We start from the raw sequence: 11,798 nt of genomic DNA on the forward strand, positions 1-11,798 counted from the left end.
ATCCTGCGACTCGTTAAATTTGTTTGCATGTTTCATCTGTATGAAAAGCAAGTTCTAGTTTCTAAGTTTTCCGGCTTGCTCACTTGACCTTCAACGAGCCGGAGGACCTTTAGCCGGAAACGCTCGCCTGCGGCGACAAAGCCCAATGGCAATCCGTCAATAACCGTGGAAACAAGCCCCCAGCCAAGGTGCCGGAAGTCGCTACCAGGAATCCATGAGTTCACAACGGAGAACTTATCCACCAGAAAACTTAAGCTTACGTCCTAAAGGACGATTTTTGAAAATCACAACTTTCATACACGCCTAGGCGGAAACATCGAGCTCTGCGGTTTTAGTCGGAAAACATACACGATCCAAAAATGAAAAACTAAAGGAGGTAAAAGACTCTAAGAGTGAACCATATGCTTTATTTCATTGATAATGTATCATAGATATTACAAGGTATGTAATGCAGAAAATGCTAAGTGTGGAAAGGATGTAGCTGTGCTATATTCCAGGGACGATCTGTTTCATCATAAATGTCATCCGGATCCTCCCGTTTGCGTTTCCGGTACCAATTAGCAGGTCTATCCTTTAGTTCCCGGAAATCGACAAGGTTGTACGATCCGTTGTGAAGCACTTTAATGACGACGAAGGGTCCTTCCCATGGAGATTGCAACTTATGATCTTTCACCTGACGAAGGCGGAGGACTAAGTCTCCGACCATGAACGAGCGGTTCCGAACTCGACGGCTATGGTAGCGTCGAAGTTTCTGCTGGTAAATGGTGGAGCGTTAGTCAGCTAAGTTCTGAGCTTCTTCAATCAGGTCCACAGATAGCTGTCGAGCCTCGTTAGCAGTTTCTTCGTCATAGGCGGGAACTCGCGGTGAATCGTGGAAGATGTCGGAGGGGAGCACAGCTTCAGATCCGTATACTAGGAAGAACGGAGTAAATCCGGTTGATCTGTTAGGGGTAGTTCGTAAACTCCACTGAACAGAATCTAACTCCTCAGCCCAAGCTCCGGCTGCGCGTCGTAGCGGTTCTTCGAGGAGAGTTTTGATTCCGGCTAGTATAAGACCGTTGGCTCGTTCGACCTGACCATTAGATTGTGGATGAGCCACAGATGCGAGGTCAAGCCGGATCCCTACATGATGGCAATAATCCTTGAGTTCTCCTTGTGCAAAGTTTGTGCCATTGTCTGTGATTATGCTGTGTGGGATGCCAAATCTCGTCACGAGGCTGCAATTTTTTTTAGTGCCGTAGCACCATCGGCTTTTCTCACTGGCTTTGCCTTGATCCACTTACTGAACTTGTCAATAGCGACCAAAAGGTATTCATGACCGCCAGGAGATGATTTCTTTAATTTCCCAACCATATCGAGCCCCCAGACCGCAAACGGCCAGGTGATAGGGATAATCTTCAGCTCTTGAACTAGAGCGTTTGGTTGAGTAGCGTTGTACTGACAACCTCGACAAGTTTTCACCAGCTTCTCAGCATCTTCTTTAGCTGTGAGCCAGTAAAATCCTAGCCGAAAGGCTTTTGCAACGAGGGACCTGGGGGCGGCATGATGCCCGCAATCCCCTGCGCGGATCTGTCTGAGGATTTCAATGCATCTTGATTTGTTACGCACTTGAGAAATACCCCGTTTGCACTTCGTTTGTAGAGCTATCCATCAACAATTGTGTAGGATCTTGCTCGTCTGATGATCTGTCGTGCGAGGACCTCGTCCTCCGGCAACTTTCGATCAATGAGGTAGTCCAGGGACGACTGCGTCCAGGCCAGAATGATAGCCATCACTTCCTTAGCCGGAGATACTGCCATATCCGGGTTTTCCGGGTTAGCGCCCTTCACCGAGGGTATCCGTAGGTGCTCCAGGAAGATTCCAGGCGGAATCGGTTTTCTACCGGATCCGAGCTTGGACAACATATCTGCCACTGTTTTATCGTCTCTCCTGACGTACTTGACTTCATATCTGAGGAAGCACTTGGCGATCTCGTCAACTTCGTCTCTGTAAGCCGCCATAACGGAGTTTCTGGCGTTCCAGGTTCCGGCTACTTGTTGTGCCACTAGGTCGGGATCTCCGCAGCATATGATGTGCTTGATCCCAATTTCCTTAGCGATGCGCAGACCGTGTAGTAGAGCCTCGTATTCCGCCATATTGTTTGTAGCTTCGAAGTGAATCTGCAGGACGTACTGCAGTTCTTCTCCGGTAGGTGACTTCAAGGTGACTCCAGCCCCCGAGCCTTGATGTTGCTTGGAGCCGTCAAAATGCATGGCCCAGGCTTATGGTTCCGGCACAGGTGTGCCCTCCGGCGCTTCAGTCCAATCCGCGATGAAATCCGCTAGAACTTGAGACTTGATCGCGGTTCTGGCTTCGTAGTTGATGTCCAAGGCAGATAGTTCAATGCCCCACTTTGCTACACGCCCTGTTGCGTCGGAGTTGTTGATGATGGTTGACAATGGAGTTTTGCTCACAACTGTCATAGGGTGCTCCTGGAAGTAATGCCTCAGCTTCCGGCTACCTAGGAATACGCCATAGGCTAGCTTCTGAAAGTGAGGGTATCTTTGCTTGGATTCCGTCAGGACTTCGCTAACGTAGTAGACTGGCCTTTGGACTCCGTACTCATGACCTTCTTCCTTTCGCTCCACCACGATTACTAGGTTGATGACCTTGTTGGATGCTGCCAAATAGAGGAGCATAGGCTCTGACTCACTTGGAGCTGCTAAGATAGGTGGGGAGGAGAGTATGTCCTTCAACCCCTGAAGTGCTGCATCTGCTGCGTCGTCCCAGACAAATTTGTCTGTTTTGTTCAGCAACTTGTACAAAGGTAGTGCCTTCTCGCCAAGACGGCTAACAAATCTACTGATTGCTGCAACACAACCAGTTAATCGTTGCACATCTTTGAGACAAGTTGGCCTCTTGATGCTCAGGATAGCCTTGATCTTTTCCGGGTTAACCTCAATGCCTCTATGACAGACTATGAAGCCAAGAAGTTTTCCGGCTGACACGCCAAAGATGCACTTCAGCGGATTTAACATCATCTTGTACCGTCGGAAATTTTCATAGGTTTCCGTGAGGTCGCTGATCAAGTCGGATCCTTTCCGGGCCATGACCGCGATATCGTCGACGTAGGCGTGCACGTTGCGGCCAATTTGGTCCTTCAGCCACCGTTGCATCGTACGTTGGTAGGTGGCACCTGCGTTTTTCAAGCCAAAAGGCATAGTAACATAGCAGTAAGTGCCAAAGGGTGTGATGAACGAGGTCACCTTTTGGTCGGACTTCTTCATCCGGATCTGATGATACCCAGAATATGCATCAAGAAAACACAGAAGTTCCGCCCCCGCCGTCGAATCAATGACTTGGTCAATGCTCGGCAAGGGGAACGGATCCTTCGGACAATGCTTATTCAAGCCGGAGTAATCGATGCACATTCTTAGTATTTCAGAATTCTTTTTGGGTACAAGGACGGGATTTGCGACCCAATCAGTATGGATAACTTCTACTACAAAACCTGCCTCTAGTAACTTTGCTAACTCCATTCCTATGGCGCGGCGCTTCTTATCTCCAAAGCGTCGCATAGCTTGCTTCACCGGTTTTGCACCCGGATTTATGTTGAGGTAGTGCTCGGCGAGTTCCCTTGGTACTCCGGACATGTCAGAAGGTTACCATGCGAAGATATCCATGTTAGCTCGGAGGAACTCGACAAGCGCGCTTTCCTATTTGGGGTCCAGGCTGGCTCCGACTGACACCTGCTTAGTGCTATCGCCTTCTATGAGGTCGTGCTTCTTGGTGTCTATCACGGCCTTGAACGAGTTCTTCTGTTCGGAGATCTGCTTCTTGGTGGTCTCCATCTCGCTCGGATCCACCGCGGCTCTGTAGCCTTGCAACTCCTCTCCAGATATCACAGATTCTGCAAAGGCGGCTTCGCCCTCCTCGCAGTCCCTAGCTTTCTTGTAGTCTCCGGACACGGTGATCATACCTTAGGACCCAGAATCTTGAGCTTATTCTAGATGTAGCATGCCCTTGCGTGGAACTTGTGGTAGGTGGGCCTGCCGAAGATTACATGGTATGAGCTCTTGAAGGGCACTACTTCGAACGTGATCATCTCTTCGCAAAAATTATTCATGTCGCCGAAGGCCACGGGACGTTTGATGCTGCCCAGGGAGTTTGCCTTTTTACCCGGAACCACACCATGAAACTCAGTGGTGCTGTGCTTAAGCTGCTCCTTTGTAAGGTTCATCCTCTCCAGAGTCTCCAGGTACATGATGTTCAAGCTGGCTCCGCCGTCCATATGGCACTTGGAGAAGTCATACCCGTCGATGCGGGGACTTACAACTAGGGCGTAGCATTCTTTGGGGATGACGGCCGGGTGATCCGACCTATCAAAAGTGCAGGGGTTTTCCGACCACTTGACATACTGCGGCACAGCCGGAACTGTGACGTTCAAGAGTCGGAGGGCCGATTTTTTGGCCCGGACCGTTGTGGTTCCGAGGAAGGTGTGGTAGGCTCCCACACTCTTTTTTACGAAGGGGTTGGATTTATTAGCTGCGGTACCCTCTTTGGGATCCGGCGAAGCATCATCCTCGTCCATCGCCTCGGAACTATCCTCGTCCTTGTCTTTGTTCTTGCCCTTGCCTCCTTTGCCGCGTGGGCTGTGCTTCCGGGCTCGCTTGTAGCCTGCTTCCGGGTCAGTCTTGAGATCATTGACCCACTTGGAGTCATGGTTGGTGTGAGAGGATTTGCCGGTAGCCGGATCTATGTGAGCTAGGCACGTCATATCCCTGTATTCATCGTACGTCTGGGGAGCGCGGGTTCCGGCAACGGTGACTTCGTCAACGCGCTGCTGGCCCCGGCCGGCTCCGCCACCACGTCCGCGGCCTCTTCCGCCTCCTTGACCTCCGCGTTGGAACGTCATGGCGACCATGTCGGATCCTCCGCCCTTTTGGTCTTCGGAGGGGTTCTTCCGCTTGTTGTTGCTGCTGCTGCCGCCGTTGTCACGGTTTTTCTTTTGTTGGTGCAGGGGTATGGCTGTGGCTGCGAGATCTCCACATGCGTCGTCATCGGCGGCGGTGTGATCACTGGCGATGGTGATCATTTCATCCAAAGTCAGTTTGTTTGTATTAACCAAGCAGGTAAGCTTATGCCGCAGCAGTCCTCCCCTCTGCAAGCCACCAATGAAGGCGTGCATAGCTGTGCGGTTATCCATGTTCTCGCACTCGTTTCTGGTTGCTAACCATCGGGTGAGGAAGTTCCTTGATGTGTCACCCTTCTTTTGGATACATTCATGTAGGTCGCTTGTGGTGGCAGGTCTCTTGTAGGTACCCCTGAAGTGATTATCGAAAGCGTTCTTCAGGTCAAACCAGCAAAAGATAGAGTTCTTCTCGAGGTCACTGAGCCAAACACGAGCTGGACCAATAAGGTACAACTAGAGCATGCGGCAGGCTATGTTGGGGGTTCCTTCGGCGAAGGTTACTGCATTGTAGTAATCCTCGATCCAGGTATCCGGCCTTTCACTGCCATCATAATGCTTCAGGTTTCCGGGTAGCTTGAGGTTCAAGCTTCTTGGCTTTGGTTCCTCTCGAATCATCCTGCCAAAGCACTTTGGGCCAATGTAGTCGGATCTGTATTCGCTGAGACGTTCCTGTGCATCGCGCGGGCCGCCGCCAGGGGTCTTTGAGCGGGAGCGAGATCTCCGGCCGCCGCCTCCGCCTCCACCTCCTCCATTGGGTGGTGGTGAGGGAGATCTGCGAGGGGGCATGTAGGATTTCTTGCTTCCGCCTTCGGATTCCCGGCGCTCTTCCCGCGACTGACTCCGGCTTCGGTGGCTACCTTCTTCTTTGTATCGGTCGCCTCCGTCGTTCCGGCTTCTGCGTGGCTCGGGCTCGTGTTCTTCGTTTCGGCTCCTTCGAGGCATAGGCTCGCGGTCGTTGTTCCGACTCCGGCGGGGCTCGGGCTCGCCCTCCGTGTTCCTGTTCCTCGGAGGCGGCACGTTGTCGCGGATTGATTCCACCGGGCCCATGGGGCCTGGTGTTTCCGGCTGGACTACGACGGCGAGGTGGTGGCGGAGGACGCGGGATCCGAGGCGGAGGTGACGGATTCCAGTACTTGTATTTGCCAGTATACATCGAGCCCTTTCCCTTTGCTGGGTCTCTCGGAGGTGTTTCCGAAGGCACCGGGATTGGGTTTGGATGTTCTTTGGTCTTTCTCCTGCGCTCCGTGGATCCGGTGCGCGATTCATCATCACGATGCTGTTTCCCGTAGACGTCCTTCTGCGCGGTGGATACACAGTGATCCGGGTTGGATTCCAACCTGCGCGAAGTGTCTGCCTTGTTCTGCCGCTGTACCGCTGAAGCAATGAGCGTGCGGATGTGGTTGATATCAACCTCCTCATCCTTATTTTTCAAGAGCTCCGCAGGCTTCTTCATGTTATCCTTTGGAGTTGTGAGCGGTTGTTGGTCAGTGGGAGTTGCGAAGGTGATCTTGCGAGGGGTAATAGCTTCCCGCCGGATCCTATCAGCATCCTTCTGGGCCTCGCTCATCTTGGACTCCCAGTGCTTCCGGAGTTTCTTGTCCTGTTCCAGCGATTCAGCAGCTTCGCGCTCTCTTTTGAGGAAATTGTTCATGATGCTTTCCGCCTCTTTCCTTTCCTCCAGCATTGCCATTGCGGTGTTGGCTAACTTCTTGGCGGTGGCCAGCATCTCCTTCCTTGTAGCTTCTAGAGCTTCCAGATCTGCGGCTTCGTCAGGAGTTATAGGTTTGTTGAGGACTTCTGTATGTAGCATAGGGTTCATGCCTGCTTGTTCAACTAGCTCCTCCGGGGTTAAGTATTCCTCATGCTGCCGTTCCCGCGAAAGCGGAGATCCTGCATTAGATGGTCCTGGGTTGGAGGGGTTGGTTTCATCTTCTGCTTCCTGCTGATCCAGTGCTGCTAAGGTTGCGAGAACCTCCTTAGGCTGGGCGGATTCTTCTTCAGATTGTCTATCACCTCCAAGCTCCTTCAGCGCGCGGTCGTACTCTTCCGTGTTCATGGAGGAAGCGTCGTCAGATGTTGGGCTCAGGTTGCCCAAGATTGATTCTTCTTTGTCTCCGGCCTCCTCTTGTCCCGGAGTGTCGCTGTCTCCGACAGCCTCCTGCTGATCCGGAGCGTCGCTGTTTCCGGGTGCCTCAACCTGCATGGGACCGGCTCCGTCCTGAGAAGGGGCGGTTCCTGCGGTATGGGCTAAGAAGTGCACGAAGTGACAACTTTGCTTCTCTAACACATGGGAGACCCAGGCGGATCTGCATTGGTCTTCCACCGTAATTTCCTGCTCAGTGGCGGATTGGGTGGGCTTTCAAATTTCCAGATCTAAGGCGAAATCTTCCTTTGGAAGTTCCTGCGTCTCAGATCGGATCTTCGCGACTGCGTCCTGCTCAGCGGCGGTCGCGTCAGCGTGACTTACCAGTGCGTTCCCGTCAGAGTCGACGGTCTCGCCGATGAAGATGTGGATGCTGCCGATTGGGACGATGGAGAGCTTGATGGGGTCGGTCCTGGCCGGAATCGAGCACTCATACGGAGGGACGATCTGAAGGTTTCCGGCGTAAAGAACATGCCCCACAGCGATTGATTCGTCATAGCTTCCCATGGCGGAACCCTCCCGGTTCCGGCCTCCAGACGCCGCTGGCCCCACGGTGGGCGCCAACTGTCGTTGCCTATTCGACGGTGCCTCGGAGGAGGGATCCTCACGAGGGGGAGAAGAAGTAGGGGCCATAGTGACATAGGCATCCCCAATGGGCCTGCCGAAGAAGGTACCCGGGGTTTACTGGAGGCCCACGACCCGAAATTTTACATAGTTTGGAAAGATAGAATTGTATTAGGAATATCGACTTGTAATTATTACGGGACGGTTCAGAAACCCTCCCGGACTCTGTAACTTGTACGTCACGAAACCCTCGGTTCCGCCTCCTATATAAGGGGGAGTCGAGGGACAAAGAAAGGATCGACTCATTGTTTCACGCAACCCTAGTTTTCATAGCAGTCGAGTACTTTTCCGGCTGAAACCTTCGAGATCTACTTGCCCTCTAGTTCCAACTAAACCCTAGTCTACAACTCGTAGGCATTGATAAGTTAATCACTTATCAATTGGCGCCGTCTGTGGGAATTAGAGGCGACAAGGTTCTGATCTCGATGGCACGTTCAACATCATCAGCATCTTCGGTAGCAAGCAACGCGATATCGAGGTAAACAGATTGAAACCGCTCTAGTCGATTTTGTTCCCCACCCACCCTCCCGTATGGATGCATATGCGTATCTGGAGGAGCCCATGGACATGGCGTTCGGAAGGTTCTACTTCCGCGTCGGGAAGGAAGGATCCCATCGACTCGCAAGATCGGATTCGGCGAGATCGGTTGCAGCTGGTTCCGATTCATCGGGATCGGTTTCATCGTTCGAGTCTGGCGATGAAGAGATTTCGTCGGCAATCTCCACCAAGCTTGCATCAAGCAATGAACTCGTCAAGATCTTCGGCAACATATCCGTCGGGTCGTCTGCGGACTAAAATATAAGCATCGATTCCGACAGCGTCGATGCTTTCAACTTCATCGACAGATCTACTTCTATTCGTGAGGTTTTTGCCGATCTATATGACGGTGTCACCGATATCGATGACAATCAAGCTTCAACACATCACCAAGTGTACGCCATTGGTGAAGCAAGCCGAGCAGAGCCGGAGACATCAGAGGCTTTCGATGATTTGGGAAATCCATACGTCGATCCCGCTGATCTCGTGCGAGGTTTGGGCACCAAATACCTCGGTCCCGAACCAAGAGACAAAGTGCAACTCCCGCAAGAAGCTTGGGATAGAGCGACAAGAGCCATGAATGGCACGGAACCGATGAATACCACTGCAACAGTCGCAGAGTTACAGGCGTACCAATATAGGCTAGCCCGTACGGGGAGAGAGCTCGAAAAAGAAAGAGCCGAACTCGAAAAGAGAAGAGCCGCTGCATCTGTGTCAAGTAGGCGAAGGGCTGAGCTGAGCCGACATTCAGGAACTTCGGGAGACTGATGTCTACGTTCCCCCTCCTTTCCTGTAGACAGTGTTGGGCCTCCAAGAGCAGAGGTTTGTAGAACAGCAACAAGTTTCCCTTAAGTGGATACCCAAGGTTTATCGAACTCAGGGAGGAAGAGGTCAAAGATATCCCTCTCATGCAACCCTGCAACCACAAAGCAAGAAGTCTCTTGTGTCCCCAACACACCAAATAGGTGCACTAGTTCGGCGAAGAGATAGTGAAATACAGGTGGTATGAATAAGTATGAGTAGTAGCAACGGTGCCAGAAAAGTGCTTGGCGTGTAGTTGATGGTGGTGGTATTGCAGCAGTAGTAACTCAGTAAAATAGTAAACAAGCAGTAGTAACGCAGTAGTAGTAACGCAGCAGTAGTAAACAAGCAGTAGTAACTCAGCGGTATTTAGGAACAAGGCCTAGGGATTACACTTTCACTAGTGGACACTCTCAACATTGATCACATAACAGAACAGATAAATGCATACTCTACACTTTTGTTGGATGATGAACACATTGCGTAGGATTACACGAACCCTCAATGCCGGAGTTAACAAGCTCCACAATAATGCTCATGTTTAAGTAACCTTTAGTGTAAGATAGATCAACGAGACTAAACCAAGTACTAGCATAGCATGCACACTTGTCACCTTCATGCATATGTAGGAGGAATAGATCACATCAATATTATCATAGCAATAGTTAACTCCATAATCTACAAGAGATCATGATCATAGCATAAACCAAGTACTAACACGGTGCACGCACCTGTCACCTTTACACACGTGCGGGAGGAATAAACTACTTTAATAACAAATCACTAGAGTAGCACATGGATAAATTGTGATACAACATGCTGCAATCATAAAGAGATATAAATAAGCACCTCACTATGCCATTCAACGGTGAATAAGTATTACGTGAAATCTAGCCTAAGAGACCCACACGGTGCACACACTGTCACCTTTACACACGTGGGACTAGGAGTCTCCGGAGATCACATAAGTAAAACTCACTTGACTAGCATAATGACATCTAGATTACAAGCATCATAATATGAATCTCAATCATGTAAGGCAGCTCATGAGATTATTGTATTGAACTACATAGGAGAGAGATGAACCACATAGCTACCGGTACAGCCCCGAGCCTCGATGGAGAACTACTCCCTCCTCATGGGAGCAGCAGCGGTGATGAAGATGGCGGTGGAGATGGCAGCGGTGTCGATGGAGAAGCCTTCCGGGGCACTTCCCGCTCCGGCAGCGTGCCGGAACAGAGATCCTGTCCCCGGATCTTGGCTTCGCGATGGCGGCGGCTCCGGCAGGTTTCGTGGGTTTCGTCAATTGGTATCGGGTTTTCGATCCAGGGGCTTTATATAGGCGAAGAGGCGGCGCGGAGGGCTGACGGGGGGCCACACCATAGGGCGGCGCGGCCCTCTCGGCCGCGCTAGCCTAGGGTTTGGTGGCCCGTGGCCCCCTCCGGTCCTTCCCGGGTGTTCCGGATGCTTCCGATGAAAATAGGAACTTTGGCGTTGATTTCGTCCGATTCCGAGAATATTTCGTTACTAGGATTTCTGAAACCAAAAACAGCAGAAGACAGGAGCTGGCACTTCGGCATCTTGTTAATAGGTTAGTTCCAGAAAATGCACGAATATGACATAAAGTGTGCATAAAACATGTAGATAACATCAATAATGTGGCATGGAACACAAGAAATTATCGATACGTTGGAGACGTATCAGAGACAACCACAGAGATGGTCGTAACCGGGCAAGATCTCGACTGCAGAATATACCGGAGGCAGATAGGGAGAACTTGATCCAGAACCTCGACATGTCTTTCATGTCGATCGACACAAGAGGGAACATTATCCCAAAAACCCCGGAAGCAGGATATATGGCGACACAGGCCTTTATACTGGCGAACAGGCCACCCGCAGGAGATCCAAGAGAGGCATTGTATAACATGGCTTTGGCAGGAGTCGGAGTCATGGGGACGGCGTTTGCAAGTACAAGCACACCTCCCGAAGGTGCTGCAAAGCAAAATAGTCCACGACCTGCAGTGGCAGTACAACCACCTCCAAGAACATCGGCAAGAGACATGTACAGTGGCGCAGACACGGGTTGACAGGGCGCGACAAGAAAGGAGAGAACGTCGGCAGTCACCTGAAGTAGATGACGAAGATCTGTGTGGACTCCCCTGTTTCACTCGACGAGTCCGCAAAACGCGAGTCCCGTCAGATTTCAAGTTGCCTGATAGTTATAAGAAATTTGATGGATTGCAAGATCCCGTGGATTGGTTGGTTGATTACCTGGAGACAGTAAAACAGACGGGTGGAACTAAGGCAACAGCTATGCAAAGCATCCAGGTGTATTTAAGTGGCGCAGCTCGATCATGGATCAAGAAGCTTCCACCTAGATCTATCGACATTTGGGAAACCTTCGAGAACTTGTTCGTAAAGAATTTCTTGTCCACGTGCAAGAAACCTGCGTCAATAGAGGAGCTGAGAGCCTGTTGATAGAAGTACGACGAGTCGATGAGGGTGTACATACAGAGGTGGAATATTATCAAAAACTCGGCAGAAAATGTATCTGACGAGAGAGCGATAGATGCTTTTGTCGAAGGAATCCGAAGGAAAGACTTCATCGAGGACCTCGGAAGGACTAATCCAAAAACAATAGCAGCACTCATGGAGATAGCAAATCGCTGGGCAGATGGAGAGGATGCTGTCAACAACAAGCGGCATAGGTCGCCCGAGGAGGATCGTAACAGAAACTTCC

This window comes from Lolium rigidum, chromosome 1 (genome assembly GCF_022539505.1).
Source record: "Lolium rigidum isolate FL_2022 chromosome 1, APGP_CSIRO_Lrig_0.1, whole genome shotgun sequence".
Classification (NCBI taxonomy): Eukaryota; Viridiplantae; Streptophyta; class Magnoliopsida; order Poales; family Poaceae; genus Lolium; species Lolium rigidum.